This window comes from Calidris pugnax, unplaced genomic scaffold, assembly GCF_001431845.1.
Source record: "Calidris pugnax isolate Ruff unplaced genomic scaffold, ASM143184v1 scaffold188, whole genome shotgun sequence".
NCBI classification, from domain to species: Eukaryota; Metazoa; Chordata; class Aves; order Charadriiformes; family Scolopacidae; genus Calidris; species Calidris pugnax.
Window position 1 is genome coordinate 753,161 of NW_015091257.1, and position 19,346 is coordinate 772,506.

The window sequence follows — 19,346 nt, forward strand, 5'->3', positions numbered from 1 at the left end:
ATGATGATGCTGTAGTAGCTATATTTTGTGCATTGTTGGTTTCAGACACTTACATGGAAAACGGTTACCAACTCACTGAACAAATTTTCTAAGTAACTACTTCCTTTCCATTTTATCTGTGTTGTTGCTGATTAGTTATTGTATCCGAGAAACTTGTCTTTAGTTTCCCTCAGCATCTAATAGCCAGACTAACAAAAAGGCAGTACTTCTGTCCCTCTGCTCAAATGAATAATTCATTGCCCCGCACTTTTTGTGCAAAGTAAATTTGAACTGTTTCTTTTGTACGGTTTCTTTGCAAGAGAGTCGAGGACACAGGGAAATTCATTTACTGCCTTCAGGCACGTCATTATCTTTTTACTGAGAGGGAAGTAACACTTTATTTCTGTGAAATTTTGGTTAAAGGGTTTGCTGTATCTAGCATTAGGGGGATCGGTATCCTTTAACTGGGGAAGCCGGAGTTTGGCAGGTTTTCAGTGCTGTTCTGCTGCTATTCTCCCCCAGCTCAGAGGAACAATGGGCTGGAGGGATGCTGGCAGTGTTGCTTGGTTACAATTCATCAGCGTGAATCAATGCTTCACGCAGCTCCTTCTGCCTCTGAACAACCGGGAGACTTCTCGGTGCTGTATTACTGATGTATGCGCAGATGTGACCGGATTACGGACTATCTCAATTACTGTAAAACTATACCTTCGCTGTGAGATTTGCACAGCAGCGTTTGACTCCCAGTGGTTGAAGTCAGGCAATTTCAAACTGTCTGTTTTTACAAATACAGAGCTGAGCAAAGCAAATTTTTAACAACGTATTTCGTTGCAAGATGTGTTTGACGAGTTTGGCACTTTAGCATCCTTCCGTATTCGTCAGGAAGATTAAATCCTTCATGAAGAATCTTCCCCTGCAATAGACACGTGCCTCGCTGAAACCTGCCCGCAGGCAAAGTGAAGCTTGCTAGAGGAACTGCCGCCTTTCTCATACTCAGTGCATTTGGCCAGATCTTGAGCTGGCATAAAATGAAGCTGGTGGAGTTATGCCAGTTTAGACAGTAGGAGGATGTGACAGATTATTTTTAACACCGTGGAATGGCTTTTCTCTACCCCACCCAGATCCATTTTACTACTTGCCCATTCTTGCTGTTCAAGACATTACCAGAAGAAATGTTAAGAGGGAAGAAAGGTGCCCAGTTTGGGCTCTCCCTTGAATTTCCCTTCAAGCAGCTTTCTTCTTGTCTACATCCTTTTGCTCGCTCTTATATAAAACTGATTTATCACTTTGCAGTTCTCACTGTTTTATTGCCTGCTATCACTCTGCTCCATGCACCACTCACACCCTCTCTTCTACCCAGTAGAAGTTTAAAACTTCCCATGAGTCTTCACAGCATTTTGGTTATGCTTGAAAACACCTAAAAAAAATGAATGGCTGTATGATAATTGGCAACTTTGCCAAGAGTGTGAATGACAAATCACTGACTGAGCTATTTGCTCATCTGTGGCCAGGAGATCACTGAATTCTGGCACCTACCTGAAGCACTGTCTTCGTCACTGAGTATCTCCTGTGGCTCTCTGCTCACGTGACAGTCCTGGTAAATGTCCTTCAGTCTGTCTACAGAAAAATCCAGAAGTGCTTTTCTCATTTTCCTCCTCCCCTTTCACATCTGAAATTCGTGTCCCTGAAAGGCTTTCTCTTTCCTTTTTCTTTTTCAGACTCAGCAGTTCTCCATTTCTTCTCAAACCTTCATGCTCATATCTTTAAATTTCTCTTTGCCTCTTTGCATTCTCTTTGCATTTGCCATACCTTTCCCTTTGCCAAGCTTTCTCTGTTTTCTGTTTCCTGCTATTTAGTGTCACCTTGCTGTGTTGCTGAACATTAAGGCCATTTGGAAGAATTTGTAGGAAAAAATGCACTGAAGTGACATCCACTCTATTTGGTTTGCAAAAGAAGAACCTATAGTAAAAGATTAATCTAGCACTGTCTAAAATACAAATATTTCTATGAGAAGGTTCTTTGCATCATTTTGCCTTCTGGTGATGGTATCTTTAGGATGGCCTTTCCTGAAGAAAATTGTCTCAGAATACATGCACTACTTAAAATAAATTTGCACTGCACAGAGCTATGTTTTCTGACTTGCACTCAGCTTTTATTTAGCAGCAGGTGAGTATATACTTAACTTCTTAAATTTTCTCTTTGCTTCCTCCAAATATTGCTTGGTTATCTATGAAGATTTTTTTTTATTGTGACTCTCTTTAAAACCTGGATTAATTCCCCGGGTTATGATGTCCGTAACCGTTTAAGTACTTTTGGGATAGGACTTAAAACTGAGGTCTTCTGATTTCTCTACAAAGATGAGAGAAGGGAAATGAATAAAAGAATGATAATTTTCCTGTCAGCATGATGGGCTTTGGCTCTTGTTCAGAACGGTACTTGAAATACTGTAATACTCATTGGCTTTTGGGCAGTTATAATTGCTGCAGGGATAGACTGATTCCCTGGGTAAATACGGAGGTTTGTGGGGAAGGGAGAGATTTGAAGCATAGCTAAGAGACCATTGCCTGACCCACAGCCTGTGTTGAACACAGTTTTATTGGGCCACTGAATGTGGCTGTTCGTAAAAACAAGTGGAGAGCCTTTTTGGGGATGCACCATACACACCAGCAGCAAACCTTAGGTGTGCCATGGCACAGCTGAGATAGTCTGGTGTTTCTACGAAGACACTTGTGTACATTTCCATGCTGTTAAAACATTGCTTTGCTTTTAACAGATAAAAAGCTGTTGTGAGTAGTGGAGTAATTCCCTTTTAAAGTCATAGCTGGACTTCTCTAGAAATGACAGGCCAGCCTTTCTGTGCCCAAGACCCCTCTTTAAAAGAGCTTCTGCCCCTGAGGTGGCTGGGTGGTAGGTATCACCACTTGAAATCTCTCGTACACAGAATGTGCCTGCCCTACAAAGATGATGCTGGAGCTACTGCCCCGGCTGGACCATGAGTCCTCAGAGGTGCTCCTGTCTGGGACTGGCAGAGACCGCCTGAGCAAGGAGGGAGCTGCTCAGGTGTGAGAACGTGCCCCCATGCGATGGAGAAGCATCTGGCCACAGTGAAAGGACTTGTTTCTGCACCAACACCCCTCGTCTGCTTGCGGGAGCCATGCTGTGCAGGGTGTGCGCAGCATCCCTTCTTGATATTGTTGCCAAAAGGACGGATGTTCCTTGAGTCACTAAAGAGCAAACAGGCAGTTTTTCCACATAATCTGGTCTGTGTGAGACATTTATATTACGCTGCATCCGAGGAGTCATTGTTTCCTTTCACCGTGTAGGATAATTAGGGCCAGTGTACCCCATGCGAGGGACCCAGAGGTGCTTTAGCTCTTCAGGTCTAATTCAGCTCTTACTTTTCATCTTTTAGAAAATGCATACCAAGGCGGTCGAAACTAAATAGGGTAATTAATACAATGGCATGGCAGTAACTTAAAATATTTAAAAGGTCAGAAAATGTGGAGTTCTTGTGTCATCTTTAATGTTCCTGATTTGCTTCTCTTCAGGTTTTCGGTGTTATTAATTTCGCTTTAGAATATGCTTTGTGGCATACGTCTGGGATAATCTTAATGTCTTGATTTCTATGAGTTTAATATTCTGCCATGGCATTTGTTAGTGCTGTGACTGTGTGGGGTGGATGGTTTCTTCTGCTTTATCTAATGACCAAATTTGAAAAACAGAGATCTTATTTCAAGGTTAAAAAACTTTCTATTTTCGTTGGCATGAAGAATAGAAAATTCACTCTCTGTTTTTGCACTTGTACTTCCCATTTTCACAACAGGTGCCTTTTTGCCGTAAAGATGGCTCAGCTGCTGTCCCTCTGTCCTGGGGGGTGCGACGCAGTGGCCTTTGCAAAACCAGGAGTAACTTTCGACATGTCCCTGCCTTTCCAGGCAGGACCCAGCTAAGCTTCCTGAGCAACATCAGCCTCCGCTAAGAATTCAGGTCAGGATCTCCCTGCTGGTTTCCTAGCAACTGGGGGATACTGGTGCTTTCTGCTCCGTCCGACTCCTTCGGCGTTAGATACGGGGATCACTTGGTGAAGGGATCGGGGCAGTGCTAATAACTCACGCTCTGGGAAGGCAGTGCTGGGTAACTGATGAGACATAGGGTGCACTGTCCAAGCCCAACCAAATTGAGACTGTCCAGAACCGTCCGTGCAAACTTGAAGGTGCCTCTGCTGTTTTTTGGTACCGCTTAAATGTCTGGCGAGGTGACAGATCCCTTTTGAAACACCGGTAGCGTTTTGTGTTACTTTGAACCTGGCAAACAGGAGCGTACGCAGGTAAGCAGCCGAAGAAGGTTTGTGTCTGAGGTGCTTTAAAGGTTGTTTTCCTACAGGTGTAATGCGTTTCTTGGTTACACAGATGCACAACATTCAGTTGTGGGAGCATTGACCTGCCTTTGTAGTTACTAAAGTTTCGTCGGATGGTAAGTAAAAAAGTTAAGTGGAAAGATGAACTGTCTTCCCTTGTTCTTTGTGATGTCTGTTTATAAAGTGCTGAAAACAACCTTTAAACTTCTCTGGTTAATTTATTGTAGAATTGCCTAATGAAAAATCCTTTAAGTGAGCAAGACTTATCGGTTGCCATGCTCTCGCTGCAACTGGCTCCTTGTAGCACATTTACAAAATGGAAAGCAGCAAGTCCCTCTAACTATGTGTTGTTTGCAAAGGCCAGCAATCATTGCCTCTGTTCGGTAACACAATGGGATTTGTTACTGTGTTTTGTTTTCCCTTGATAGATTACAAGTAGAAACCCTTTGACAAATGTAAAAATTAAAGCAACGTGCTGTTCTAAAAAGAAAAAAAAAGAGGAAAAAAGAATTGTCTTCCTTGTGCTGTAGCCTCTCTTCTCTACTCACAGATAGCAGAGATAGTAGGATTTAAACCAGAGTATATTTTTATCTAGTGCTGGCACAGGGTTGACATGGTAGTTTTCTGAAGGACTATTCCTCACAGAAAATACAGTTTTCATATTTTGAAAAACTTGGAAATGAATGTCTCCAGGTGCGTACAAGCTATTTAACCTGCCTTTTCCCAAAGTCTATAAATGGTATTTTCCAGCTCTTCAGTGATACGTTTTGGCACAGCTCCAATTAACTTCAGCAGAAGCCTGCCAAGTGACATCAGCCAAAGATCTGGCCGCACATCTCTAGGACGAGTACACTGTCAGCATGTTCGTAGTTTTTTTGCACAGGAGTGTTATAGTGGTGCAATTTGAATAGGGACATTAAAAACTGTATTGTTTTTTAAGCTGTATATTTTAATTAGCACTAATATGAAGCTGTTTAATTTGACTGCTGACTCTAAGGCATTCAGGAGCTGGTTTCTTCAGAGAGACTGAGTGCAGCTTCAATTGATATTTTCCACACTTGGTATTCAGAAAAACAATTCCCAGAGTCTCAAATTGCATACCTGATACAGCGGCTGCTTTTCAAAGTGTGCATGTCTAATTTGATATCCCAGGCTTTTTGTCTGTATCATACATATGGGAGAGCTCATACATCCATTCCTAGGAACCACAGTGTATGTGTCCACTTAAGAAGAGAGGAAAAAATCCATACCAGGGCAGGATCTTCGTGCAGTTCAGGATGTTCTTACAATGATGTTATTACAAAAGGCTTTCCCAAGCGTGTAACTCCACACTACTGTGTGTTTAGGTGATGTAGGACAGAGAAGGAGAAATATCTGTTTGAGGAGGTGCTTCACATTTCATTTAATTGTTCCGGTCTCAAGGTCAACAACTTTCAGGAGACAGTTAACAGCAGAAACCTCTTTAGTCACTGTGATCTAGCTGTTTTAGTAAAGCAGCACCCTCAGATAGCATGGGACCTGAGAGATTAAGTCATCCAGCGCTCCCTGATCTTTCTTCTGTTCACAAAGCCTTGTGGTGTCCTCTTAGTAACACTCTTCTGCTAGAACTGGGAGCTCTTGCTAGACACCTCATTCCTCTGCCCATTGCCATGACTCACAAATATTTTTTAAAATGTCTGAAAAAAATGTTAAAAGGAAGGAGGCCCCTCGGCAAAGAGGGTCAGATTTTCCTCAAGCTTGAGCTAGTACATTTGCCAACTGCATGTAAAAGGCTAAATATTTTCCTGTTACACCTACACCAGAGGCACTCACTCTGCGGATACACAGATGGCTGGGCCCTTGCGAGTCCAGCCAAGGGAGCGTACGCCGAGGCTTCAGGGTTTGAAAAGAAGCTGGAATGGGTTCTGCAGTCTGGTATTGGCAGAGAGCATCGGTGATCTGGGTGGCTGAACACAGCAAAGAGCCAAGTCTGAGGAGGTTATTGGAACATAGGCCTTACACAGAATTGTTTCTTGATAGCAAACGCCTCAGATGTGTCCTTGGACTCTGCAGTAGAGAGCCAGCTAGAGGTGGAAGGTAAATGCTTTCCCCTCTGCCTGTCTGCCAACCTATGCAAGTCTGGCTGGGAGCTGGGGAGCTTAAATCCAAGAGTGACCTTTGTGTCGTCTAGCTATAGAAGCCACCTGGGATCCAGTGGCCGGTTCTGGGCATCTGGCTGCCAGAATAAGTGAGCTCAGAGTAGCACAGGTGCAGAGAAAGGTTAGTTAAAGAGCCAGGAGAACAGAGAGCTTCTCTCTCAGAGGAAATTTAGGTTCTGTGGCTTGTTTGGCTTCGCAGATAAAGGCTGAAGGGGGACACAGCCATCTTTTCTAAATACCCCTGGCAGGAGAGAAAAGCTGCCTCAAGGAAAGGATCAGATTGGCACAAAAATAAACAAGTATAGACTGGCCGTTTAGTCTGGGAATCTCTAACCATCGAAGTTCTGGAATAGCATTTCAGCCAAAGGGCTGTTGAAAATTGAATAATTGTCAAAATAAGACTGGAGTGTTTGCCGGCAGCAACAGGGGACTGAATGCTCAGGAAGTCCCCCCAGTAGTATGTTCCCAAGTTTTATCTTGAAACACTTGTATGAAAGCTCAAAGATTTGGTGTACACCAAAGCATGCCCTTCCTCAGGAGACCGCACTGTGTGAGAGAACTGAAAAAGGCCCAGCAATGCGTGGAGCCCCTGCTCTGGGAAGGGCTGATAGGTGGGATGCATCTGATAGTTTAGTGGTAAATCGTTTTGCTCACAAAGGCTCTTTAGCTCTGTGTTTTCAATAGTCCTATCACTATGTAAGACACTGGATGGGTGCTGAGCATCTGTTCTGTTACTTTGGTCCTGCCCAAGGGATCAGAAAAAGCCAAGAAGCACCAGGACTCTTCAAAGGTGCCATGAGACTGGCCATTTTGGACATGAATTAGGATTTGTTGCTGTAACTAGCTCTGTATACACAGATTTTTTTACCTGCCTCCCTGGGAAAGCAAACAAAACAGCAGTTGGAGGTGGGGAGTTCCCTTGCCAGGCATGGTCAGGGCAGGGTGTGGGACAGCCCTGGAGGGCTGTGCCATGCCTGAGAGACTGGTTGCCCCTTAATGAAACCACTTCAGTGGTTTTACGCTGCACCACCTGACTTTGTTGGGATCACAGCAGACCCACAGGAGGTGGGAGGAAAGCCTACCACAAGCAGCTTTTGCTCACATAGTTTAGCTTTCCAAGCTCTAATTAGGAATGCCTCTCTGCCACCCTCTCTCCCAACAGTGTCCCTTTTGCTCTTCACGGGGAGGTCGTGTGCCTCTCTGCTCCTCTTCCTACTTCTGAAAGATCATACTCCTAGGTTAGATTTTTCTAGCATCTGAGTGCCAATGCCTTTTAATTTATGAATGCTGCAGTACATTTTGTTGTGCTTATTTAAATCAGGCAGAGCTCAAGTATTTTACAGTCACGTGTAAAGGTGATGGCAGATGAGAGCTCTTTATGTCACGCTGGATTTCTGCAGCTCACGCTCTATCTGCCAAATTGCAGGCAGAAAATTTTTGAATTAATGACAAATATTTCCCAACAGTAGTTAGTTAAGTGCCTGCACATGTTAAATTAACCATAATAATCTTGTCATAGTCATAAATTAATAACCTGCATCTCATCAGGCTTTGAGTATTGAAGTAAAACATTCATGGTGTATTCAGAGAAGGGAGCCTGGGGACAAATGGGATAAGTCCCAAAACGGGTATTTTCCTTTCTGCCCCTTTTAAACATCATTTTCAGGTTCCTTTGTAGCCTTTGGGGCTTACTTGGCACATGGGGTAGGACAGTGGGGTTGGGAATGCAAAGCACCTAACCATGAGCTGCTAAGTAATCCTGGCTTCCTTCTCTCCTCCGCAGAGAGGTGTCTCCTCTGAGTAAGGTGAATTAGACCTATTAATATCTGAATATCTTTTCTCCATTGCCTAGAGGGAGATACAGCCAGGAACAAACGTGCACATGAGAGCTTTCTGCCAGAGGGATCTTGGATCTTAAAACAGCGAGGGGTTTCACAAGGAAAGTGCTCAGAGGAGAACAGAGAGCATTTCTGCCCCAGTGGCAGAAGTGAGAAGAGACTAAGGACAAGTGATGGTGTGGGAAAGGGGGACATTTCTCTCAGTGCATTCCCCACCAGTGGTCTGTGAGACCCCTTCCAAGGGAAATCCAGGGAGTGGAATCCAGTTCCCCTTGCATTCTGCTTTCTACTACAGCGTGGGGAGCTGTGCCCTGGACCAGAGAGGGCACCTCAGTCTGTGCCATCGGCTCCAGCAGAGATGGACCAAGGACAGGCCTGGAGCTGAGCACTGCTTCTGCATGGCGGACTCACTCTGGTCCCTACTCTTGAGAGATGCTTCTTGAAAGACATAATGAAAAGCATTTACTCTCTCCATGCTGTTATATCCTTCTATAAAACGCAGGTGCCAACAATTCTTTTCCCCCTTTCGTGAGTCTTTTGAAGTTGTAGGCTGGCTGTCATCCCAACATTGTATATGTACCAACTCGTTCAGCATGAATTCATCGTAGTAGGCTTTGTAGTGGTATGAATGGAAACAACTGTACCCTTGTTAGTACAGTTACTGGAAGTGCCATGATGTTCTCCAGAAAGTCCCGCGTGACTTGAGGTCAGGGACAGGTCTGAATCTCAGGTCTTCCAGAGAGCCACAAAAGCTGGCAGCTCCCTCTTCCGCCCTCTTTTCTTCTCTCCACCTCCAAGTGAAGTGGCAGTGTCATGATAACACCAGCGTTGTTACCTCAACAGCAGGCCAGTAAGGCTCCCCCACTGCAGTATGCATCCCCTCCCATGCTCTCTCTACAGGACTTCACTTCTCAGTCCCTCCCTTCTCCTCCTGACTCTCTGCCATACCCTGGACTGTCCGTAACCTCTAACGGCCAGCGTAGAGGTTCATCAGGCCCGTGCCTGGGCTGCGGGTGTACTGGCTGCTCAGCTGGCTGGCAAGAGGAAGAAGCATCCTCTTTCCCCCTGCTTTCCTGCAGTGGGGACTCGGCACAGTCACCAATTTTTACAAAACTGGTAGGAGCTTCATAGCTTTGAGATGCATCTCTCCATCGAACTCGGCTGAAAAGGACCAGCAGCTTCAAAAGCGGTGGGGTAATGGGGAAATGGAGCAGGATAGACAGTGGAGTCACATAAATGTTGTTTCCTTAGGAAATTAAACCTAAGGAGTAGCAATATCATGCAGTGATGTTTATCACCTGTCCTCCTGCACTCGGTTTAAGATAAAAGTGCTGTCAGGGCTGGATCCATCTGTTTTGCAGATAAGAGGGGATGCACAGCTGGTACAACACTGTGACTGGTAGCGTATTCTTCTGCTGCTCTGGATAGATGAGGAGCAGGAGCTCTCCCTTTGACTATGTCTCTTGGTGTTATAAGCACTTTCAGGGAAAGTTTGAGCACTTCAGTGCTGTCCTTTCTTGTACTTTCTCCAGTCCCCTCTCCTTGCTTTGTTCTGCATGCGACATTTTTGCCTGTAGTCTTCTGAATATATGAGCACACATGCCCTGGACAAACTGGCACATGCAAATGCTTTTTACTTCCCCGTCTAAGGGAACGAGTGGGCTTGTGCAGGTGGTGTAGGGCACAGTAGAGACTTGGCCCTGGATTTCTGACAAGGCAGCAGGGAAATCTATTAAGCTGTGTTCAGAGGTATTGACTTCCAAAAGTCTGCAAGTCTGAAGTGGCAACTGGAGGTGAAATGTGCAGAGTGACTTGCCAGAGGTTATTTTCACTGAGGTTATTGCTGCAGGGAAGGAGTGAAGGGGAAAATGAGAATCTGAGCAAGCAGCAGTTATTTCCATTTGCTCATATCCTTGTTTTGGAGCAGAGAGTGTGGTTTGGAGCACAGACCTGCAAGTATATGGGGAGAGAGGAGCTACAGAGAAATACCGCCTGTCTTTCAAACACAAAATAACAAATATGTCCTGAATGGATAGTAAAAATGAAAAGTCTCCAAGTACATGTCATGAGCAAGTAAATGACAAATAATTAGGGCTCTTACATTTGTGAAATCCTGACACTGTTTTTCTTATAGACCGTGGAGAAAGGTTCCAAGCAAAGATGAAAGGACTCAGCAATGTTGTTTATTGTGGCGTGGCCAGAAAGTAACCATCCAGCCTGTTCACATAAGAAATTATTTGGGTTAGGAAGACTGTCCAATTTAACTGGCCTCCTACCTGAAAGCCCTGCAGCAGTCATGTGTTGCTGTGACCTTGCATTAAAAATCTTGTGCTCTTTTTTCTGGAAGTGATCCAAGTGTTACTCGAGTGGAGGAAAGAGAGAGGAGCCCATGGCTCATCTCCCTCCTACCTGGGCTCCAGAAAATGATTATCAATTGAAAGCCGAGAGGGACTAAATTCGGAAGGGTCAACGGAAGCTAAATAAGGTACTTCCCAATTAAAAGCCTGCCATGTACCGCTTCAGAGCAAGCTTCATACAACAGTTAGACAAGAGGCCATTCAGCTTTGCATTTGGCCTGTGGGGTTTAACGCAACAGGAATGTGGAATGTGTTTACAAGGTAGCAGTTATTGCTGAAATATGTGAGCACTGTTCCCTGGGGAAATTTCAGAGGATTGAGGTTGCGCTGACAGCGGCTGTACCTCTTGGATGGTCTGTGTGGATGTTGGGGAAGAAGCTGGCCGCTGAGGCTGCAGTCAGAGTGTTGCAGAAGGAATACAGGGGAAGATGCTCCCCTTCTCCACCACCTCCCACTTCCCTCCTGCAGTTCCATCTGGATCTCACTCCATCCTCGCTGCTCCTTCGTGCTAGGATGACCCAGGAGGAGGACTGGTCCTTGGGCTGGAGACATGGCTTCTTGTTATCCCTGCATCCGAGGTGACTCCAGGTTAGCGCACGACTGCAGCCCGTTTGGCAGAGTGGTGTGGGCTGAACTGAGGCAAAGCCAAGGGACTGCTCAGGACTGAGGGCCCCTGATGGCACCTTCCGTGAGCACCTCCTGGAAATCTACCTGCTTGTGTTGTGGCTAGTCTCAGCTGGTATATCTCTGCCTGGAAGGGCTCAGGCTTCTCTTAGAATATTTAATTCGTTCTCTTTGCATTCCCTACTTTCTTTCTTTTTTTCTACTTGAAATATTCAATATTAAAACTATTCTGCACATGGTTCATAGATGATCCCAATCATTTCATTGTTCCAGCACAGAAATTCCCAAGGAACCTGGTGAAGCACAGCCTAATCTCTTTATTTCATGCACTTTCCTCATTACCTGTGTTTGGGCAGACCAGACGGTATTTTTCATGGCATCAATGACAAAGTACTTGGAAGTAGGCTTGGGATATAGGTATATTCTGTGTTCAGATTAACCTGACATTTGAAAAGATCTGTCATTAACTTTTAAAGAAACTTAATAAAACTGTTGAAATGACGCTGTTGACTACACCACACATTATGCAGCTGAGAGTAAACACCACATGCAGTATGGATGGGCTCAGAATGGATGAAAATCGGGCCACATTCAGCTCTGATGTTAGCAATTACCTTCATTGTCTGGCTAACTTGGCCCACTGAGTTTTCTTCTGAATAGCAGGTAAAGCTAAATAAGAGTCTCATGCTGGGTAGTGCTAAACACTTTCTGCATCTTGAACTCCCATTAACCTCTGCACTGTACAAGAATACCCTTACTTTATCCTAATTGATGGGGCAGCCAATGTAAGTGCACCATTCCTCAGGGCTTGCTGTGATTCCAGGTGAGTCCTATTCTTTCTTTGCCACACTGTAAGAATGTGTGTGTGTATACGTATATAGGCAATTTGTTGTATTTATGATTCCAAAAAGCAAGGAATGATCAATGAAAGCCTGTTATGTTTGAATTTAAAGGCATTGAGACCTTATAACAAAGTTGATTTTTGTACTCATTCTGAATACCAAAAGACCTTGTGTAATTATTTTTGTGAAATAGCTTGAGGAATGTTCCCAGTGCTGAATTCAAGAATAATTGCAACTGTGACATGTAGAATCAAATGTAATTTTGTTCTAACTAAAGCAAGACATTTTGCTTTCTTTTCTATTGCTTTTTAAGGAGAGGCACGGTGAATTTTTAATACTTTACTGACCCTTGACTCTGAGTGACATCAGCCTGACAAAAAAGATGAACTTCTTCAGAACATTTCTATCCAAAGCAGTCTATGTGAACACTTGATATTATTTCAGTTAAAAATACAGATTGTGGTTTTATCAGTAAAGATGGCTGATACAAGCCTTAAACTCTGGTATTTTGTCAAGCTGTTTGTGCTCCTTCGTATAGCAGAGGATCTGGTAGGGAGCTGGCCAGGGGAGGTCTTGTGTCTTTGTGTAAAGCAGCTATGTCTTTATTATCCTTGTGTGCTGAGAAAGAAGGAGGAGAACCAATGTGGCTTTATAAGTCTAACAAGCCCTCTAATAATAATGCTTTCCTTGTCGGTAGAATAGATCTCCTGGCTCCACTATTAAATCACAAAAAAAATAGAGAATGGAAAGCAAGAAGGAAGGTGTTACTCCATAGGAATAAGACATTTCACACGAGTTTGCTTTATTCTTTTGCCAACGTAAGCTCCTCCCCCCTCCCTTTTAATTCTTTCATATAGTTGTTTGGTTTACTTTGTTGTTGGTTTTTTTCTGTTTAAAGAAAGCACACAAACTAAGGCTATTCCTGTGAACAAAGTATGACCTTTGACAAGGTGTATAGCCCCGAGTTACTGAGCTCTGTCAGGGAAGCAGAGTTGCTTTAACTCTTCTGGGAAACAGCCTATTCCCTGCACAACCCCAGGACATCAGGCTGGGCAATCCCAGTGGTGCCTTCTGACCTCTTATATTTGTGTGTTCTGTTGCAATGCACTTTTTTTAAAAAACAAACAAACAAACAAACAACCCAAAAGCTCACTCTTCAAAAGCTGCTTGGGAGGCATGTTTATTTTGTGGAGTGTTTCTCATTTCTCTCACAAACAATGGGAGAAGGAAGGTCTATCAGTTCTTGAAAAAAACAGAGAGAAGGAAGGGTTTTTCCTCCTTGTTCCTTAGAAATGTGTTGTGCATGTAATAGAGAAAGGAATGTGCTGTTGGCAGGGGCACAGCAGAAGGGCTGGTGAGGATCCGACTCGAGAATCTGCACGGTCTTTGGAATAACAGGGGGAGATGCACCAGGGAGGAGTTTAAGCAAAGGAAAATGCACACTGCCCAACAGCAGTGAAAGGGGCAAGTAAAGGCAACTGAACACCCAGAAAAGCCATTGAAAGGGTTGGGAAAATGTACCTACTGCCTCTTCTGTGTCCAGTTTTGGGCCCCCTACCACAAGAGGGACATTGAGGTGCTGGAGCGGGTCCAGAGAAGGGCAACGAAGCTGGTGAGGGGTCTGGAGCACAAGTCTTACGAGGAGAGGCTGAGGGAGCTGGGGTTGTTCGGTCTGGGGAAGAGGAGACTGAGGGGAGCCCTTATCTCTCTGTACAAGTACCTGAAAGGAGGCTGTAGAGAGGCAGGGGTCGGTCTCTTCTTCCAAGCTACAGACGATAGGACAATGGGTAATGGCTTCAAGTTGCGCCAGGGGAAGTTCAGGTTGGATATTAGGAAACATTTCTTTACTGAAAGGGTTGTCAGGCATTGGAATGGGCTGCCCAGGGAGGTGGTGGAGTCACCATCCATGGAGGTATTTAAGAAACGTGTAGACATGGCTCTTCAGGGCATGCTCTAGTGCCCAAGATTATTGGTTTGTGGTGGGATGTTGTGTGGGTGGGTGATGGTTTTGGTTTGGTTGTTGTTGTTGTGTGTTTAGGGGGGGGGTGGGGGTTTGTGGGGGGGTTTTTGGGGTTTTTTTGGTTGTTGTTTTTTTTTGTGGTTGGACTCGATGATCTCTGAGGTCCCTTCCAACCACTACGATTCTGTGATTCTGTTTTTCCGGTCATAGCCTGTGCAGTCAGACACGCTGGCCGTGGCAAGTCTCACCCTGTTTGCACAAAGGCTTGGAAGGGGAGCCCATGCAGTGACCTGTATCCCATCTCCCCTCTCCCATCTTCCTTTTAGTGGGTATTTCATTACTTGAGATCCCTTGATGTCTCTTCAGTCAATGATCACAGGGACACCGGGCACCACCTTATGTTTACACAGTATGCGATGGGGGATTTGAGTGGGAGATGCCAGTACTGCAAAGGAGAGGGCTGCTGCAGAGAGACAGTGGCGTGTCAGTAGTTATAGGTAGCTGGTCCCTGTGCCAGAGTTACTGCTATTCCTCTGTCTCCATCTCCGCTGATGTTGGAGGTGGAGGAATAGCAAACTGGCACAAAGAGCAGCACTGGAAGAGATTATGTGTTGGTGCAACTGACTTCTGTTAGTCGCTTCTGAGAAAAAGGGCAAATCACTCGCAGGTAGCTCTATTTTGACAGTGACTGGGAAGAAGATGGGAGGATCCCTAAGAGGCAGAGTTTTAAAGAGGAGGGCACTGAGTTTGTGTTCAGGCTGGGTGCTCTTACCTGGATGCCAGCCTAGGACTCATGCAGCCGGGGAGAGGATGCTGGCAGCAAAGCTGCTCGCAGCCAGCCTTGCTCTGAGCACGAGGAGTGGCACACAGCCTCTCACCACACCATCGTGGGTGCACAATATACAGATTTTCTCATAAAGTGAGAGCACGCTGCAAGGGTAGCTCTAGCTGGAGAAAAATGTCAGCCACGAGCAAAGAAACAAAACCTTTTATTACCCAATAATGCAGATAAGAAAAGATGAGGAAGGTCTGCCAGGTTCAGCGTGAGACTGATGAAGATGGATAGCGAACTGTCATGTTTTAGACAGCAAACCTTTTGTGAAACTACTGCATTTTGAAGTTGATGTCTCCATGGACATCAGTCAGGGTAAACAAGTAGGTGCTAACAGCATCCGCATTAAATTATTAAAACAAGGAGAAAACACATGAAGTTAGAGACTTTGCAAAGCAATGCGTTTACTGATTCAAAACATTTGAACAAAATGGAAGGAGAGGATCATCTGCCCAACTTTGAAAACAAAAAGCAAAGGTGTATACAAAAAGTTACCGCGTGTTTTTCTTTTTGGTTTGGCGTGAAGTTTGTCTTTTACATTTTATATAGATTTGATAGAGGAGAACAGTGCAGTTTTCTCAGAAAATGTGTCTTCTCTGGGGAAATTATTTTTAATAATGCAAAAAGGGTGGGGACGCAGCTAGAATGTGTACAGATCCTGTATAGATGCTGATATGGTAGAAAGGCAAGGTGGCTTTTCAGTCACAGTGCTGGGATCCCAGTAAATGTTCTAGGATGGCTGTAAGCATGAATTCAGGTGCATTTGTTCATTTGATGTAAAAGCTGGAGGCTGAATGAGAAGTGAAATCTCTACTCCTTTGGCGTAGGTCTGGAGCAGGAAGATGTATGGCTTTGGAAATAGTGTTACAGGTGTTACCAAATTCTCCTGTCCCTTTACGTGTGCTTTTTGGATGTGTTTGTACAAGCTAATCGGATTCCCAGAGACCTGCATCTCACTCATGTGGACAATCCTAATGCCTGGGCTCATATGTGCCATGCTAGCTCGGGGGGCACTTCACTGTGCTTCCTAGACCTCCTGGTGCAAAAGGGGGAGTGGAGAGGTTTATCTCACTAACACAAGCTCAAGATGATAGATGACTTCTGGAAAGGATTTTATAATTGGGCACACTGTGAGAGCTGTGTTACCCGGCTCCCTTACACTTCCTTCTACCACACCCTGTTGCGCAATGTCTTCAGCCCATGGTCTCCCCTAGTTACAGGGATAAACCTTTGCTTGGGATGCAGGTGATCAAGACAGGCTTTTGGACCTGCGCTATGCCAAGGCGTGGTGTCCTGGGGCTGTGTCCGGGTGCTGATGCCCATGCAGGAGAGCTGGAGCATCTCCAGAAGTGTGAAAGCTCTGCTGGTGTGCCTGCTGCTGGCAGGGGATCATGGTGGGCGCCCTGGAAACCTCGAGGTGTCCCTTTTCTGCAGTCCATGTGATGGGAGAAAGGCTGCATGGCCCATAGATGGTGCCTTCATTTCAGGTCTGAGCCCTCAGAGAGGAGGTGGATGAGAAAAAACTGCCTCAGTCTTCACCTCTGGTATTTAGGATGCTTTCAGCTTGGTTACTACCTGAGCTAGAGGAGTCTTTGTGAGTCTTTGGATTTTCTTTATATCCCCAGAATTCCTGCATTTCCTTTTCCAACTCCACAAGGCTGTGTAATACCAGTAGGAATTTTAGTGCCTATCATAATAGTGGAGAGAGGAAAGGGCAGGTCTTCCTCTCATGTGGAATAATTTCCCTAAATTCATATTTTTTAGATCACTTTAATTCCTGGCATTTGTCTACTAGAAATAGAATATTCTTATACAACACAGGAATGAAAGGTGTAAATTGGTGTCGTTCAGTTCAGCTGTGATTTTTTTGGATGCGCACTTTTGAATGTACTGGCATTTGGGAGGGATAGGAAGGGGAATAAATACCCGTTGTGTTGCCATATTCCCTCTCTATTCTCTGCCCTGACATAGTCTCAGCTGTATTTCTTGTATCTTCGCTCTTCTAGAAAGGCCATGGGAAGGAAGAAGGGAAGTGGAAAAAGAATCTGCTGGGAAAAGTCCAATGTAGAAAAAATACTGTTATAAGCTCGGGTAGTATTTAGCTATTTGTCATCAGACACTTTGGGCTTATAAAATCTCATAATAAATTGATAAACCAGGTATCTCTGGTATTCTGCTGTGAAAAGAACCGCACATAAAATGCAAAGGAAAAAGAAAGAGGAAAAGAGTATGGCTGTCAGCAGTGTGGTAAATCTTGCCCTTGCTAACAGAGAAGCGATGCAGACTGCTCCTCTAGGATGTGAATCCTGCTGAGTCTTCAGATCACGGGGTGATTTAACTGAGTGATGGTCTTCAGCAGATCCTTAGGGAAACTGGAAATGAGAAAGCTCAGCAGCCGAGCCTCTGGATCCAAGTGTAAGTGGGCACTGAATAGCACCTGTGCCGGTGGATGCTGACTCAAAGCTGCTGATTGTGTCAGCATTTCATGCAGTTATTAAACTGGTAGGCTTTCATCAATTCTAAGCAAAGTTTTGAGGAAGATAAAATTTAGCTCCAGAGCCAACACTCAAATCTCTGCTTATGTCAGGGAAGTGATGGTTATAGTCATACCAAGGGTAAACTTTGGCCTCTGTTATGTTTTTTTTATTTTGCTTCTGCTCTTAAGTATCGTGTGTTAATCGAATCTTTTCCACGATGGATGTATTATTACTGGAGGTTTTTATTACAGATATGGAGGAAAAAGCTTGAAAGATTGAAAACCTGCCTAAAGTTATGGTTAAAATACATTATAGTGAAGGAAAAAAGGGAGGTATAGATAGAACAGTTCTCTGAGTTTACATATTTGAGAAAGAAAATAGAGTTATCTCATGGCGGGTGGTGAGCAGGTGAAAACCAGCGTTTCTCTAACAGTGTTAGGCAAAGGAAGTGTTTGAAAGGAAAAACATCTTTCCCCCACGTCAATAAAAATGTCATTTTAAATTTTAAGGTAGAAATGAATGTGGTTGGCTACAGCTAGGTTTGGTTAGACCCTAAGTGGGGGCAGCGTCCCCCTTGCAGAGCAGTACAGAGGGATGTCTGGCAGCCGTGGGATGCTCAGTTGGGGCCAGTATCTCCTTGTGCTGTGTTGGGATATTGCTCCGGTGGAAACTGTTACTCAGCAAAACACTCAAGCAAGTATCTAAGTCTCAACTTCAGCATTTGCTTAAAATCAACGTTTGCTAAAAACCAGTCTGTTGACTTTTGAGCGTTATTTCTGAAAATCCGGCCACCAGCGTGCCGCCTGCCGAGTGTTTTCCAGCTCCTTCCCGTCCTCTCCTCCGCCTGCCAACCCCCTCCGCCATCCTCAGCTTCAGGAAGCAGGTGCCTGTTTGTCTCTTGGCACAAACAAATCTCCTCCCCGAGGTAACAGCAGCCATAAAACTCCTCCTGTAGCCTTGGCGCTGGGCGGGCGCCCGTGCCTCATGGTCCTCGTCACAGCCTGTTTTTGCACAACATAGCGACAGTGGCGAGGGCTGCCACCACCTCCTCCTCCTCCTCCTCCTGCACATCAGCCAGCACGGGCTCAGGAGAGTCACATCAAACCCTGGGTTCAGGCTGGAAACTCGCTTTTTGAACTGAAAAGCTGAGATGTGCCCACTCGCAAGCTCTGGGCAGTGAAAGGTCCATGCAGTTCCCTAGTCCTTGAAATTGCCTGCCACATAGAGATGCAGCAATATTTGTAAAAGCCTTACAGTCCCCCCACTGTGAAAACAATATCACTCATCTTGCCCAAGCTTCTAGGATTTTTTTTTTACTGTATTTGCTGTTTAAAATAACCACATCCCTGCTGGGGCCATCAGTCTCCTCCAGGTTCCTGTGCAGGAGGCAGAGGCCACTGGTGCTTGTGCCCCGTGTCTCCTTCACCCCAGGCACCCCTGACCCTTACCTCAGGTTGCTTTCTGCTTCACTCCAAAGTCAGCTTGCCCAGATGACCTTGCTTCCTTCACACTGCCTGGATCTCTTTAGCAGCTCTGCCACAGTGAAGCAGCTCTTCCCCCAGGTGACAGCGGGGAGCCATCCAGGGATGACCCCTGCAGCAGTGGTAGCACCTGGCCAAGGGACCTGGCTCCTTCTCACAAGCCAGGGCTCCAGCCCTGTGCCCCATGCTGGACCCTTGCAAGAGACATCCCCAAAAGCACTGCGGTGGCCGCCTACCTTCACCAGATCTTGGGCACTTTTTGGAAAGACAGAGTTATTCTTAAAATAACCTTAGGAAACAGCAAAAACGTGGCAGACCTGAAGAATGGCTGTGTGGGGACCTTGCTTCAAGACGCATGGCTGGCAAGGAAAGAGCTCGTCATGGTTCGATGTCTTTCTGTTTCCCCTAAGCGAGGACATGTACACCACACCCCTGGTCATGTATTACTGTCCCCAAATGTT

The 19,346-nt window shown here is 45.2% G+C and overlaps 1 protein-coding gene across 4 annotated transcripts in view; it reads left to right on the forward strand.

Annotated features, from left to right (window-relative positions):
* The window catches only part of KIAA1211L (KIAA1211-like ortholog), a 66,382-nt gene that overhangs the window by 18,645 nt on the left and 28,391 nt on the right, over window positions 1-19,346 (forward strand). For 3 of the 4 annotated variants that reach the window (XM_014960147.1, XM_014960150.1, XM_014960151.1), the window contains exon 1: window positions 4,054-4,306. The exons of the other annotated variant lie outside the window; for it this stretch is intronic. The gene's annotated coding sequence lies outside the window, so the exon portion shown is untranslated. Of the gene's footprint in view, window positions 1-4,053; window positions 4,307-19,346 lie in introns of those variants that run through there. 4 annotated transcript variants of the gene reach the window in all.